This window comes from Budorcas taxicolor, chromosome 5 (assembly GCF_023091745.1).
Source record: "Budorcas taxicolor isolate Tak-1 chromosome 5, Takin1.1, whole genome shotgun sequence".
Taxonomy (NCBI): Eukaryota; Metazoa; Chordata; class Mammalia; order Artiodactyla; family Bovidae; genus Budorcas; species Budorcas taxicolor.
Window position 1 is genome coordinate 141,604,845 of NC_068914.1, and position 15,364 is coordinate 141,620,208.

The following is a 15,364-nucleotide window of genomic DNA, read 5'->3' on the forward strand; positions in this document are numbered from 1 at the left end:
GTGTTTTTATTTTATTCTCTGGTTGTGGGAAACCTTTGACATATCATACGAGTGGTTTAGAGAACAGTGATTCTCAAAGTGTGAACCAGGCACCCTTCCAGGTTCCCAAGACCATCTCAGGGTGTCTAAGAAGTCGAAACTCTTTGTAACAATATGAAGAGGTTATTTGTTTTTTCTGTTGTTGTTCTATTCTCAATCTTTCATGAGCATACAGTGGAATTTCCTAGCAGCTACACAGCATGTGATATTAAAGCAGACACAAGAATCCAGCCTTTTTTAAAATGAAGCCAGACATTAAAAAGACTTGCAAAAATGTAAGACAATGCCACTTTTTCACTGATTTTCTTTTGGTTTTGGAAAACATATTCATAAATACATATTTATGTTAACATATACTTGGCTTATTACTTTTTAGTGAGTTGACACATATTTTGATATATATTACAACAAATAGTAAAAATTTTTGGTTTTAATTTCCAATACAGTACACATAAATAGATAAAAGGCACATGAGCAAAGCTTTTTGGAGGTCTTCAATAATTTTAAAGGATCGAAAGAAATCCTGAAACCAACTGTTTGAGAACTGATGGGTTGAAGCCAGATGCTCAAGAGTGCATTATTCTCTAAAATTCTGTATGAACTAATAGCTCAAATACAACAGAATTAATGTTTGTTAAGAGGAACTTCGGTCTGTTATTTACTGGTGGTTACTTAAACTTGCTAAGGGGACTCTGTGAGTGTGCTCTGACAGCGTCCTTCCGTCTGACCCTGGAAAGGACCTTTCACCTGTCAGGCATCACAAAGAACTGGTCTATTTGGATGGGCTACTTTTCCTCCTGGATGGATGAGGAAATGGAATAGCTCGGTGCCCTTGAGAAGATCCAGGGCCTCTGGGCAGGACCAGTGGCTCTGTCTTTCAGGCTCCTTTGCAAAGTCTAATTTTACGGAATGGCAGCTGGTTTCCTTGAACTCTCGGGGAGTCCTTCTGAAACTGGTCCACTGTGTTGGGCATGGATAAAGAACTATGGGCACTGAAATTAGGGATGAGCTTCCCTGGTGGCTCAGATGGTAAAGAATCTACTTGCTTTGCAGAAGACCCAGGTTCGATCCCTGGCTGGGAAAGATCCCCTGGAGAAGGGAATGGCTACCCACTCCAGTATTCCTCCCTGGAGAATTCCATGGATAGAAGAGCCTGGTGGGCTACAGGCCATGGGGTCACAAACAGTTGGACATGACTGAGTGACTAATACAGAGCATAGAGTTTTTTTCTTGGTTCTTACGTTTCATAATTTTTTTGGTCACATAGGGAATAAAGGGGCACTGTAAAATAATACCATGCAATATGTTACTGCGCTATGATCTTTAGAATACACACAGCAATTAAAGAATTCAGGGTTTTGGTTTGGACTCTTGACTGGGCCAAGAAGCAATGCCTATGAAAAATGGTCCTTGGACATGGATGGACTTGGAGGGCCTTATGCTAACTGAAATAAACTGGAGGAAGGCAAATAATGTATGATATCACTTATATGTGGAATGTGAAAAATATAACAAACTAGTGAATATAACAAAACAGAAGCAGACTGACAGGCATAGAGAAGAAACTAGTAGTTACTAGTGGCAGGGGGGCAACATAGGGGTGGGTGAAGTGGGAGGCACGAAGGATGTACAGGCTCAAGGACGTATGGTACAAGATGGGGAAATATAGCCACTATTCGGTGAAAACTGTAATCTTTAAGAACTGTATTCTTAAAAGTTAAAAAAAATGGTTACAAAGTAAAAAAAAAAAAATGGTTCTTGGACATGGGAGGTACCCCATCTCTTTCCAATGACTTTAAAGATGCGTATCTGGGACCACAGCGAGGTGGGGATGGGCATGAAAACGGCTCAGCAAGATCTCAACTTCTGAACCAGTGAAGAAAGGCCTTAAGAGTTGGCTTCCACAGTCATGGTGTCACCTCTGAAGAGGAACAGCGGGGGTGACTAGTTATTAGGGGCTTTTCTTCTCCTTCACATGAACAGCCAGAGCACAGCCAGCCCTTTGGGGACAAATGTGAGGACTGGCCAAGCGTGGCCGAAGGAGGTGCCTGGTGGCGAGAGGGCCACAGAGCAGAAGACGCTCGGTCAGAAACAGGAAAAAGGATGGGGCTGCTTATTGGCAGTGCGAGTGCCAAGGCAAACACAGAACCGAATCCCACTCGGGAGGGGAAACGAGAGTGAAATGCTGAAGTTTCTGCAGAGGAGACACTGAAACAAGAGAGGCGGGTGAGAAGGGGGTGGGGGACGCAAGTAGTAATTTGAGGTTCTTTATATTCTATGAAGAAAATACTCATGAGTAATCTTTTCCCTAAATACAAGAAGAGTCACACACTCCAAACAGACCTGCCGGTTGAGAACAACTGTTTGTCTTTTCACTTCCCATTAATCGCTCCTACAGCCCAGCCCCCAAAGCAAGCAAAACCATAACGCGGAAACCCCCTTGCCAGGGGACCCACTGAAGGCTCTGGGCTTGTGGGCTCAGGGGACCTGGTGAGTCCCAGTCAGTTCAGGAAACACCATGGTGATTCCAGCAGTTTTACAAAAGTGACCCCGACAGACCAAGCTACCTGCTGGAGGCCAGGCTACAAACTTATCAGAATCGCCACCGCTCTTCCAAGGAGAGAATGTGGACACATTCACTGAGCTGGAAAGAGGCTTGATAATAAACTCTGGTGTTCGGGACTTCCCAGGTGGTTCAGTTGTTAAGAATCCGCCTGCCAATGCAGGGGGACATGGGTTCAGTCCCTGGGCTGGGAAGATTCCACAGTGCCGCAGGACAGCTAAGCCCGTGCGCAACTACTGAAGCCCGAGTGCCCGAGAGCCCAGCTCTGCAAGAGGAGAAGCCACTGCAGGGAGAGGCCCGTGCACCGCACCTGGAGAGCAGCCCCTGCTCACCGCAAATAGACAAAGCCCGTGGGCAGTCTCTGACCCATGTACTTCCCATTCAGATTCATTTTCAACATCTATTAGGGATTCAGAAAAAACTGAGTGAACTGAACCCTCCCTATTCAAGATTTTGATCCTGGGAGGTTTCTCAAGTTATCAACGAACTGAAAATAGAGCAAAAAATCCTGTAGATCCCTGGAGAAATACATTTATACAAGGGAAGAGTAAGGAGGTGGAGGCGAGACTCTGCTTTTAACTCATCCAGGAAGGCTTTGCATCACCAGCTACTTGCTCACAGGCACTTGCTGCGTAGACACTGATCCTGAGTAGACAGCTGCTACAGTACTCTTGCCTGGAAAATCCCATGGGCGGAGGAGCCTGGTAGGCTGCAGTCCATGGGGTTGCTGAGGGTCAGACTCGACTGAGCGACTTCACTTTCACTTCTCACTTTCATGCATTGGAGAAGGAAATGGCAACCCACTCCAGGGTTCTTGCCTGGAGAATCCCAGGGACGGGGGAGCCTGGTGGGCTGCCATCTATGGGGTTGCACAGAGTCGGACACGACTGAAGTGACTTAGCAGCAGCAGCAGCAGCAGCAGTGTAACAGCACACAGGGCAAGACCAGAGAGGAATGCATCACATGTAACTTGTTTCACACTTATCTCTTGCAACATGAACAAAGGGACTTCCCTGATGGTCAAGTGGCTGACTCCCAGCTCCCAATACAGGGGGCCTGGGTTTGATCGCTGGTCAGGGAATTAGAGCCAGCATGCCACAACCAAACCCCGGCAAAGTCAAATAAATAAATAATTTTTTTTTAAAACAATAAAGTTAGAGAACATATATGTTAATGATCGTTAGTGAAAAGAAAAAAGACAGAGACCATTATTATACCGTACCTACATCATGTTGCTTCCTGTGCACATAACAAGCCTGCGAAAGCCACCCTAAGACCCGCATTTGGAATGTCATTTAATTTCAGAGGGTAGCTGAGAATGATTTTATACAGAAGAAATGAACTGCTATGCTTAAGAAAATTACTAAGCATTCCACGGCACTTTTTTTTTTTTTCCCCAAGTCGGTCAAGTCAAGTTCATGGGGCCGTACCCTTTAATGACATACCCAGACCCATAAACTTCCTTCTGATAGTTCTCCAATTCCACGTTCAAAGGAGCAGCCACGTTCATCAGTACACGCTTAGCCTCATTTCAGACTTTCTGAGTTGTGTTTAAACTAATGATGGAAAGCGTGCCGGGAGTCAGGGACCTGGATCTTACTCCCAGGTCTGCCATTAAATAACATGTGTTTCTGGGCCAGTCACTCAGTTTCTCTGTGGTTCAGTGGTTTCATCTGTTAAATGAGGGGCTTAGAGTATGTGATCTCTATTCCATTCTGGGTTTAATATGGTCAACATGCTTCCACTTAATATGAATCCTAAAATCCAAAGAACTTAAGCAGCCAGGACCTTTTTCTACAGAGCAACTCCATGCTCACGACCATGACCCAGAGACTCTGTAACTTCCTGAAGGCTCCTCTGAATCATGGAAAACAGATTAAGTTACTTTAAATAGATAGGTGCTTATGAGTGTTTTTTATTATATTCTAATTATTGAAAATTTATAACCTGGTAATGGGTTATAATTACCCAATAATAAACATAACATTTTAAGAAGGTGCTCTCACGTGGATGACCTCAGGTTATTCTCCAAAAAGCCCTGTGAAACCCACTGCAGTCTCACTTCAAGTTGAAAGATGAGGAAATAGGGGCTCAGAGTCATTAGAGGATTTTGCTGGTTTGCATAATACTCAATTCAAGCTCTTTCGCTGTAGTAAACATTCATCAGAAGCAGCCTTTATCCTAAATGTTCTGTATACACAGAAATTGGCTGCAGAATCAGTGGCTTAGAGGACAGAAGCAGAAGACAGAAGGCAACCCCCACCCATCCGACTCATGAGGAAACTGAAGCTGGGAAAAGTTGAGTTTGAACCCTCCTCAAGCTGCCCCAGGTTCCCTGACTCTTTCTAACCTCCCATGGGGTCTCATAACTTAATCTGATGACAAAGAACCATTCTGTCACCTTTGACAGTGAGGAGAGCTATCACTTCCTTGCTTAGTTATCTTGCCTTTGGATTAAACATCCTTCATTGGTCCACACAGAGGTTCAATACTGCCTTTTTCAGAGCCTCACCAGCCTGCCTGCCTCCTCCTGAGATCCTCTGTGGCTCCCATTCCTAAACATAGTACCAGAGACAGGACTAGAACTTTTGTATCTCTGGGCAATGTTTTTATTCATAATAATAGCGAACATTGAGCATTTACACAAGTGTTCACTACAGTGATGATTCTTCTCATTTTACAGAGGAGAAAACTGCAGTATACAATAAATGGAATTGGTGGGGCTGGGACTGAAAATCAGACCCATGCAACACCCCACCATATGGATTCTCAAGTGGCCCCTTAGACTGAGGTTCCACATTCAACCACTCTCGGATCAAAAATATTCAGAACAAAAAAATTTCGGAAAGCTCCCGAAGGCATAACTCGCATTTGCTCTGTGCTGGCAACTATTCACACTGCGTTTACGTCGTAGTCACAACAGATTATGTAGCATTTACATTGTGTGAGAATTATAAAGTTATCTAGAGATGACTTAAAGTACATGGGAAAGTGTGTGTAGGTTATATGCAAATACTATGCGATTTTATGTAAGGGGCTTGAGCATCTATGGATTTTAGTATCTAGCGGGGGTGGGGGTGGGGTCCTAGAATCACTCTGCCACGTGGATACCCAGGGATGTCTGGAACAGCAAACACTTAGAAGCATTTATTGTGTGCCAGGTGCTGTTCTAAATGTCTTCTGTTTGTAACTCATGTAATCCCCACAGGGATCCTATACAATAGAAACATTCACCATCCTTATTTACAGAGGAGAAAACTGGAACACTAGAAGTTAAGCGACTTGGCCAAAATCACACACCCAGTGGAAGAGCCAACATTTGAACCCAGTCGGTCCAAAGTTCCTATTTATTAATTCCTTGCCTCTCTGTCTAAGGTTATTTTGGTGTTTTGGCAGGACATTAAATTAAATTCAGGGTTTAAAAAATGGAGAGAGACAGAGAAGTTTCAGTGATTGTGCGAACTTTCACAGTATTTAAGCAAGTAGGCCCAGGGCACCAACTCGGAAATTCTGTGTCCCTGCTGTGTGACCTCGGACAAGTTTCTTAACCTGTGTCTCACTTGCCTCAACTGGAGAATGAGGACAACTCTCAAGTTGACAAGCGAGTGCCACTGAATCACAGATAATATGTTTGTCAAATGTGCAGATTCCATAAAGCTAGTATAGAGTAAGATGATACAATGATGATAGAAGATACAAAGGACAGAATTTGGCACAGAGTGAGCATTTTATAGTTACCACCATGATTATTTTTATAATCTCCCTATCCTGCACATATATAGCTGCTGTTTGTAACCCACCTGTGAAGAAAGTATATTAACCAGTATTAGATTTTTACCTTGCCATTTTCCATCACCATTCCAGCCTGCAGCAGTCCCTCCAGACCGAGACCTATACCTAGCATTATCTATACTTCACAGCTTCATGTCAACTTTGCCTTTGATAAGCATCCATTACCTCAACAGGTTCCTGACAAAGTGCTGATTAGCTGAGGGCTGAGAAGAGAGCTTTCTGGTGACAAACCAGCCACCTCCTTTTAGATGGATGCTGGTGAAGTTATTGGTTCCATTTGCGGGGGGGGTGTGTGTGCACGCACTCAGTTGCGTCCGAGTCTTTGCAACCCCATGAACTATAGCCCACTAGGCTCCTCTGTCCATGGAATTCTCCAGGCAAAAATACTGGAATGAGTAGCTATTCCCTTCTCCAGGGGATCTTACTGACCCAGGGATATAACCCACATCTCCCGGGTGCCAGCTGGATTCTTTACCACTGTGCCACCTGGGAAGCCCTGGCCCCATTTGCATACAGCTGTTCAATTATCAACCCACCTAACTACTCCAGTATTTAGACTACATCTTTCTAGTTCAGCCATAAAAGGAACCATCCAAAATTCAAATAAAATGCTTTCTTGATGTCCAGAAACACAATAACTACAAAATCTACAGCACCTTTATTGAATAAGATGAAAAAAGGGAGAAGGTGATTGGGTCCTAAGGAAGAACTTTTCCCTAAGTGCTCATAACATACATGTTTGAAAATCTCTCCTAAATTTCATCTGTAAGTTGTGTCAGGTCAGCTATTTTTAGTCTGTAATACTCCCTTTTCTCCTTTTCTGAGCGTAGGGTAAACAGTGGTTTGTATTCTCTCTCTTAGGATCTCTTCCATTTCCTGCAAACTTTAAGGAGCACTATCAGCGACCCTTGACCCTTGTAAATTCTCTATTCTGGGACGTCATCTGTCTGGGCCAAGAGCCTCAAATCTATTTAGAATGACTTAGATTCATTTCTATAATCAACTCATCCGCCTTGGGCTTCAATTCCCTTATGGCAGTTTGTACTACCTGTTTCGGTCTGACAATCACCCTCCTTGATGGAAGAGGGGGAGGAAAGAGAGAAGTTGTCCAGTTTTGTTTTCTCTTTGCCACCAACTCAGTCTGTGTGCTGAGACCACACTTGTTCTCTTACTGCCCCTCCAAACACACCATTTTCTTAAGTATCTCCCATTGTTTTTAGCTCACTTAGCTTTAACACTCTAGAGATTAAAAAAAATCTCTCCTTTAAGAGAAATATTGTATGACATCCCTTATACGTGGAATCTGAAAAGAAAGGATACAAATGAACTTACAAAACAGAAAGAGACTCACAGACCTGGAGGACAAACTTATGGTTGCCGGAGGGGGCGGGAGAAGGGATAGTTAGGGAGTTTGGGATAGACATGTACACACTGCTGTATTTAAAATGGATAACCAACAAGGACCTACTGTACGGCACATGGGGCTCTGCTCAGTGTTATGTGGCAGGCTGGATAGGAGGGCAGTTTGAGGGAGAATGATACATGTATATGTATGGCTGAGTCCCTTCACTGTTCACTTGAAACTATCACATTGTTAATCAGCCATGCTGCTGCTGCTAAGTTGCTTCAGTCGTGTCCGACTCCGTGCGACCCCATAGATGGCAGCCCACCAGGCTCCCCGTCCCTGGGATTTTCCAGGCAAGAACACTGGAGTGGGTTGCCATTTCCTTCTCCAATGCATGAAAGTGAAAAGTGAAAGTGAAGTTGCTCAGTCGTGTCTGACTCTCAGCAACTCCATGGACTGCAGCCTTCCAGGCTCCTCCATCCATGGGATTTTCCAGGCAAGAGTACTGGAGTGGGGTGCCATTGCCTTCTCCAAATCAGCCATACTCAAATACAAAATAAAGTTTAAAAAAATAAAGATCTCTCCATTGTATAATCCAAAAATTTTTTTTGCTGACGTAGAGTTGATGTAGGATATTATGTAAGTGTACAGTAATTCACAATCTTTAAAGATTATACTCCACATATAGTTATTATAAAATATTGGCCATATTCTCTGTATTGTATAATATATCCTTATAGCTTGTTTTACATTTAGTAGTTTGTACTTCTTGTTCCCTTCCTCCTATCTATTCCCCTCCCTCCCCATCCTCTCCACTGGTGACCACTAATTTCTTCTCTACACCTGTGGGTCTATTGCTTTTTTGGTTATATTCACTAGAAGGTTGTACGTTTTAGATTCTACATATAAGTGATATTATACAGTATTTGTCTTTCTCTTTCTGATTTATTTCACTTAGCAAAATACCTGCTGGGTATATCCATGTTGTTGCAAATGGCAAAATATCATTTTTTGTATTTAAAAAAAATTTTATTTCCAGTAAGTTGTTCTTTCATCCTCTTAAAAAATCTGAGCTCATTAGACTGGTACACAGAAAACAGTGGGAAGATAAACTGGCATGATCCTTCTGATAAATAATGTGGTGATAGTTCAAGGGCCCTGTAAATGTTAACTTTGGGGAATTTACCTTTTTTTTGTTTGTTTTTATTTTTGGGGAATTTACCTTAAGAAAATAATTTCAGACAAAGAGAAACTGTTTGTGCACAAAGATTTTCACTGCAGTAATTATGTTTAATAGTTTAAAAAACTGGGAACATCCATAAGGAAATAGTTAAGGAATCTATAAACAACATCTCTGGTAGGAAATGATACAGCCAAAAACATAATATTTGTAAAAAGTATCGATACATATGGAAAAATCACCACATAACATGTGGACATATATATTACAATCTCAAACAACTTATGGAAAAATATTATAATGCAACATAAAAATATTAACAGCAACTGTCACTCAACCAAATGACAGGTGATGTTTACTGTCTCCTTTTCATTCTTTATTTCCTAATTCTCTCTATTCAGCATGTGTTACTTTTATATTTAAAAAGGTCTATTTAAAAATGGAGCTTATCAGAGAATGTCCCCTCAACAGCTTCATCATATTCTTTCATCATCTTCTTCCTTCTCACGCCCCGAGCAGTTGACATGCCAGAATTTCATTTTCAAGAGCACCCTTATTCTTTAGACTTGGTTTTGACTCCTTTCAGATCATGGATCCTTAGGTACTTTTCCCCCTCAACTGAAATCATTTGTCTTTTTCTAGTCAAGAGAAGACATCTGCTCATGCCTTTTAATTCCCTTCCCCAATTCCAAGATGATGTTTTCATTCTCACCAAAATTTCCCATCATTTCTACTTGGCCAACCAATTCCTCATTTGTCAGACTTGAGTCCAAAGTACCAGTGCCCCTCACCGCTGCTTCTACCTTCTGGGAAATCAAATCGCTAATTGTGTAGCTGAAGGCAACTGCTCAGTGATACTCACATCATGCCTGGCACACAACGGTCCCCTGGTAATGCCAGATTGTAAGACAAAAGAACCCCGTGGGACAGCTCTGCAGCCTGTCACTGCCATCCTCCCCTAACACCCTTCTCACCAGGTAGGACACTTCTGATCTGTGAGGTTCACTGCCACTACCAGATGCTTCTGAGACAGGTTGGGATCTGGGGCGCATTGCTGCAGTGCTTGTACCCGGACAAATGTCCTTGAGCAACAGAATACAAGGAATAAGAGATTAAAAAGAATGGTGTGTATGCGTGGTTGGGGCAATAAAATTAAGGACAAGATACAAAAAGACCAAAACCCAATTTCAGCCACTTATGAAGAGCTGGAGGAAAACCAGGGTGTTGGCAGCAAAAGCAAGATACTGCACATACTCCCTGCACTCAACACCACCAAAGGGGTGGGCAGACCACCGAAGCCACCCCTCTGGCTCGACCCCTGGACACACCTTTACCCTCGCCCCACATAAGGAACCAGTTCGCCCTTCCTTGGCGAGCAAGCAAAGGAAACATATTTGTTCTCGCTCCCCTCTGCTGCAGCAGGGACCCCAAGGCTTGCCTGAATTTCTTATCTGGCCCCTGACTGATTTCTATTGATTAAAGAGGCCAAGAACCCAGGTGTGTAACACTTCCACACCTATGCCATCCTAGCAACTATTCTGTGAAAGAGCTCAGGTTGGCACAACTGCATCTGCAGAAGGCACTGAAGCTCAGAGAGGTTGAGTTACTTCCCAAAGGTCACAATGGGCGGCCCCAGAACCAGAATTGTTCCCGGTCTTCTATATCTGCCTAGTGAACTTCCTCTCCATCAAAGGAAATAAAGGATACAAAAGCCCCTTGCATTCTAATGCACGCTAAAATGCACTGCAAAAATGCAAGGGGATTAGGAATAATTAACCATAAACTCAACTCCTGGCAGGTCTGGCTTAGCTGCAGATCCAGAACTGAGCCCTTTCTGACTTCTGCAACGGGGGTACCGGGGGCAGGGCTTCCCTCAGGATAAACAAACCTTCCAAAATAAAACAAACTATCATAAGCTCCTGTTAAGCTGCTGCTTCCCAGAGCATTTCCCAGGGGTCTTTTCTGATGCCTTTCCCTTCACCGCAGGCTGAGTTCTGGCCCCCAACCCTCCCGGCCCCCACCCCAGTCCTGGATGGACTCTGATAAACTTCAGCGTTCTCACTCCTCTGGGTCTGCCCCTAACTCTGGATGGGCGGCTATCTGTTCATCACTGCTCTTGACACACAGATTCTATCACTAGGGGATGGGACGTTCTCAAACATTTCCTATTTTTGTCCTCAGGGTCACCCTGTATCTCAGCACTCAGTTTCCAAGTGGAGGTTGGAAGATTATAATAGTGTCTTTTCAGCCAAACCCCCCAAGAGCAAGAATACTACACGTTCATGTTCTGATCCGAAGTCTCACTCTAGTCCCTGGAAAAAATTTTCCTTATAAACTTCATTTTGTGGATTTTTTTCTGGCTTTCATTCAGTTTTAGCCACAGAGGGGTTTTTTATCAGCAAACCTATTGACAACAAAACTGGCCCAGGGCCCGCTATTCATTCTTACAAACACGAGTCCGACGATTCCCCCACATTTCTGCCTTTAGGCAGCAAGCCCAATGTGGTGAGAGGCATGGAATATTTTAGATAAAAACTTGGGTTTTGGAGTCAGATAGTCCTGAGTTCAAAGACTGGTTCTGCCACCTGCTCAGTAGCCTTGGTAAGTTACGTCTCTGGATCTCAATTTCCTCAGCAGTAAAATGAGGCCAAGAACAGTATTTACCTCCTTGGGCAAAATTAAATATGAAGTAAGACAACTCATACAAAAGCTCTGCACTGGACTTCCCCTGGGGGTCCAGTGGTGAAGAATCCACCTGAAATGCAGGGGACACAGGTTCGATCCCTGGCCTGGGAAGATTCCACACACTGTAGCCTGTGAGCCGCAATCACTGAGCCCGCGAGACCTGGAGACCATGCTCTGCAACAAACAAGACAAGCCACCGCAACGAGAAGCCCCGAGCACTATCGCTGGAGAGTAGCCTCTGCTCACTGCAACTAGAGAAAGCCTGCGTGCTGCAACGAAGACCCAGCACAGCCAAAAATAAAAAAATAAACGATTTTTAAAAAGGACTCTGCACTATGCCTGGTCCATGGAAAGTGCTCAATGCATTCTGGGGAGCTGGATAGGGCAGAGACCCCAAAGCAAATCTGTTGCGCTTTGTCATCTGTTCAGGAGACTGACATGTTTCTAAAGCTCACTGGAGCCTCAGAAGCTGAAGTAAGGGTTCTTGTGAGCTGTGTGAAGGGTCTGGTGGGGAGCTGCGAGCCCAGCATGGGGTTTTAAGGAGGGGTGGGCATCATCCTTGTGCAGGCCGGGAAGATGGCTCAGGAGGAGATGTAGAGACAGGCAGGGAACAGGTGAGAGGCTGGAGGCAAAAAGGCCAGGTTAAGAGTTCACTCAGGTCTGTGATTAGGGTGAGGTAAGTGAGGCGCTCACTTTGGGTGCAGAATTGAAGGCAGTGCCAGAAAACTCAGGAATCTCAAACAATAATGATAGTTTTAATGCATTATTTTAAAATCAAACTACTGCGTTGGCCAAAAAGTTCTTTTGGGTTTTTCTGTACAATGTTATGGAAAAATTCAAAGGAATTTTTTGACCTGCCCAATAAATGCAAAAAAAAAATTCATAACAAACAAAATATCAACATTTTAACTAAAGTTACACTGAAGAAAGAGATAATGGGGATGGTGTTGTGATGAAGGAGAAGAAGACAGACTAGAGTGATCCTTAAATTTGGGAGATAATGGACCCCTTTGAGAATTCAGTGAGAGCTACTGACCCTTTTCGGGCTTCCCCAGTAGCTCAGTGGTAAAGAATCTGCCTGTCAATGCAGAAGAGGTAGGTTCGATCCTTGGGTTGGGAAGATCCTCTGGAGAAGGAAATGACGACCTACTCCAGTATTCTTGCCTGGAATACTTCCCTGGAATATTCTTGCCTGGAGAATGCCATGGACAGAGGAGCTTGGTGGCCTACAGTCTGTAGGGTTGCACAGAGTTGGACATGACTGAGTGACTGAATGACAACAACCGATTTTTGAAAATGCATAGACCTATGCATGCCAATATTCCCCTGCAACTTCAAAGTTTGTGGACTAGCTCCAGTTTACCTGTGGACACTTGGACAATCAGTTGAGAACTTTTTAGCCTTGTACATGCAAAGAGATCTGATGATATGTACTAGGGATATAATGCAAAAACCAAGTTAGGTTTGAGGAGAGAAACACACACATCTCTCCTGATATTTTGGGGGAGGAGAAGAGGAGAGGCTGGTAGGCTGCCCTCCTCTCACTCTGCAAAGGGTGGGAGGGTGGGTGGGGGCAGGCAACGAAATGATGAAAGCCAACTTGGACGTCGATTCCTTGTGAAATGCACATATCTGACCTTAAACATGGGATGGCCCGTCTTCGGGTATTTTGGAACTCAGGTACTTTGGAACTTGCTAACATATTGCAAGTTTTTATTCATAGTGTTGAAGGTTAATCACTGCAAATTATCTTACTTTATGAATGCTGAAGCAACTGGGCTGGCATGGAAATAGACCACTGAGAGGTGAATTTCTAAAGGAAGGAGGCGATTAAGGGCAGAATTTCTCATATTGCTGGGTGGAGAGACACATTTTTATTTTCAACTCTACTGATATTTATGCACACACACAAAAAGCCCAATTTTAAGAAGAAATAAATATGTAGGAAAATAGACATGAAGAGAGTTGAAACGTTCCTCAAATAGATTTAGCAAGCAAATCAAAATGGGTTGGGAAAGCTGGTGCAAGGTTTTTCACTCCTCTGTGGAAATGGATGGGGCGCAGAGGACCTAAAGATCTCATTGGATTTGCAAGAGCCACAGAACACAGATGATCCACTCTGGGTGTCTGGATAAAGAAGAATGAATATCCTTTCTGTGCCCTCACTTTTAAAGAAATTTACTGGGGTATATAGTTGCTTTACAATGATGTGTTAGTTTCTTCTGTACAACGAAGCAAATCAACTCTATGTACATACATACATCTCCCTCCCTCTTGGATCTCCCCCCTCCGCTGCCATCATGCCATCACAGCCCTCTAGGTCATCACAGAGCACCAAGCTGAGCTCCCCGTGTCATACAGCAGGTTCCCACCAACTATCTATTTCACACACGGTCATATATATATATACGCCACCGCTACTTCCCCAAGTTATCTAATCTCTCCTCCCCACCTCTCCATGTCCACATGCCTGTTTTCTATGTCTGGGTCTCTATTCAGTTCAATCCAGTTCAGTCGCTCAGTCGTGTCCGACTCTTTGCGACCCCATAAACCACAGCACTCCAGGCCTCCCTATCCATCACCAATTCCCGGAGTCCACCCAAACCCATGTCCATTGCGTCGGTGATGCCATCCAATCATCTCATCCTTTGTCGTCCCCTTCTCCTCCTGCCCTCAATCTTTCCCAGCATCAGGGTCTTTTCAAATGAGTCAGCTCTCCGCATGAGGTGGCCAAAGTAGTGTCTCTACTGCTGCTGCTGCTGCTAAGTTGTTTCAGTCGTGTCCGACTCTGTGCGACCCCATAGACAGCAGCCCACCAGGCTCCCCAGTCCCTGGGATTCTCCAGGCAAGGACACTGGAGTGGGTTGCCATTTCCTTCTCCAATGCATGAAAGTGAAAAGTGAAAGTGAAGTCGCTCAGTTGTGTCCGACTCCTAGTGACCCCATGGACTGCAGCCCACCAGGCTCCTTCGTCCATGGGATTTGCACTACTACCCTGCAAACAGGCTCTCGGTACCATTTTTCTAGATTCCACATATATGCATTAATATACTGTATTAGTTTTTCTCTTTCTGACTTACTTCACTCTGTGACAGTCTTTAAGTCCATCCACATCTCTACAAATGATACAACTTCATTCATTTTCATGGCTGAGTAATATTTCATTGTATCACATCTTCTTTATCTGTTCTGCTCGTCTTCTCTTAAACCACACAGGATCATCTTGTGTGCCTGCTGGTCTGCAGAACATTCCTTTGCAAAGTGTAACCAGAGCAGAACTCATTCTCCTTCTGGATGGGCTGATGAGCCCTGTCACTGGCACCCGGGGTCTCGCCCGTGTGTGGTTCAGTTGTGCCTGGTCCCCTCTCTCCTGGATTTTAAAGCAGGCTGCCTTGCCCCAAGGAGAGGGGAGATCCAGCCATATATATATACACATGTATCCATTTGGGAGAGAATGGCTACATGGATACGTGTGGCTGAATCCCTTCACTGTTCACCTGAAACTACTGCAACATTGTTAATCAGATATACCCCAATACAAAATAAAAAGTTAAAAAAAATAAAAAAGCAGGCTGCCTTTTTCAGGATGCCTTTCTCAGTCAATATGGTCGCTGCATCCTCTGAGGATGGAGTGAAGACTGGGAGTGGAGGGGGAGACTATAGGAAGCCTTTAACTTCCCAGTCCTCAGCAAACACGTCCAGGATCCAAAAGGCAGATGGCACCAGGGGTTCAAGAAACCTACCACACTTGGCAAAACCAC

The 15,364-nt window shown here is 44.0% G+C and overlaps 1 protein-coding gene across 1 annotated transcript in view; it reads right to left on the reverse strand.

Moving 5' to 3' along the window:
* Window positions 1-15,364, reverse strand: part of ETV6 (ETS variant transcription factor 6) — a 286,284-nt gene that overhangs the window by 56,360 nt on the left and 214,560 nt on the right. The window lies entirely within an intron of this gene.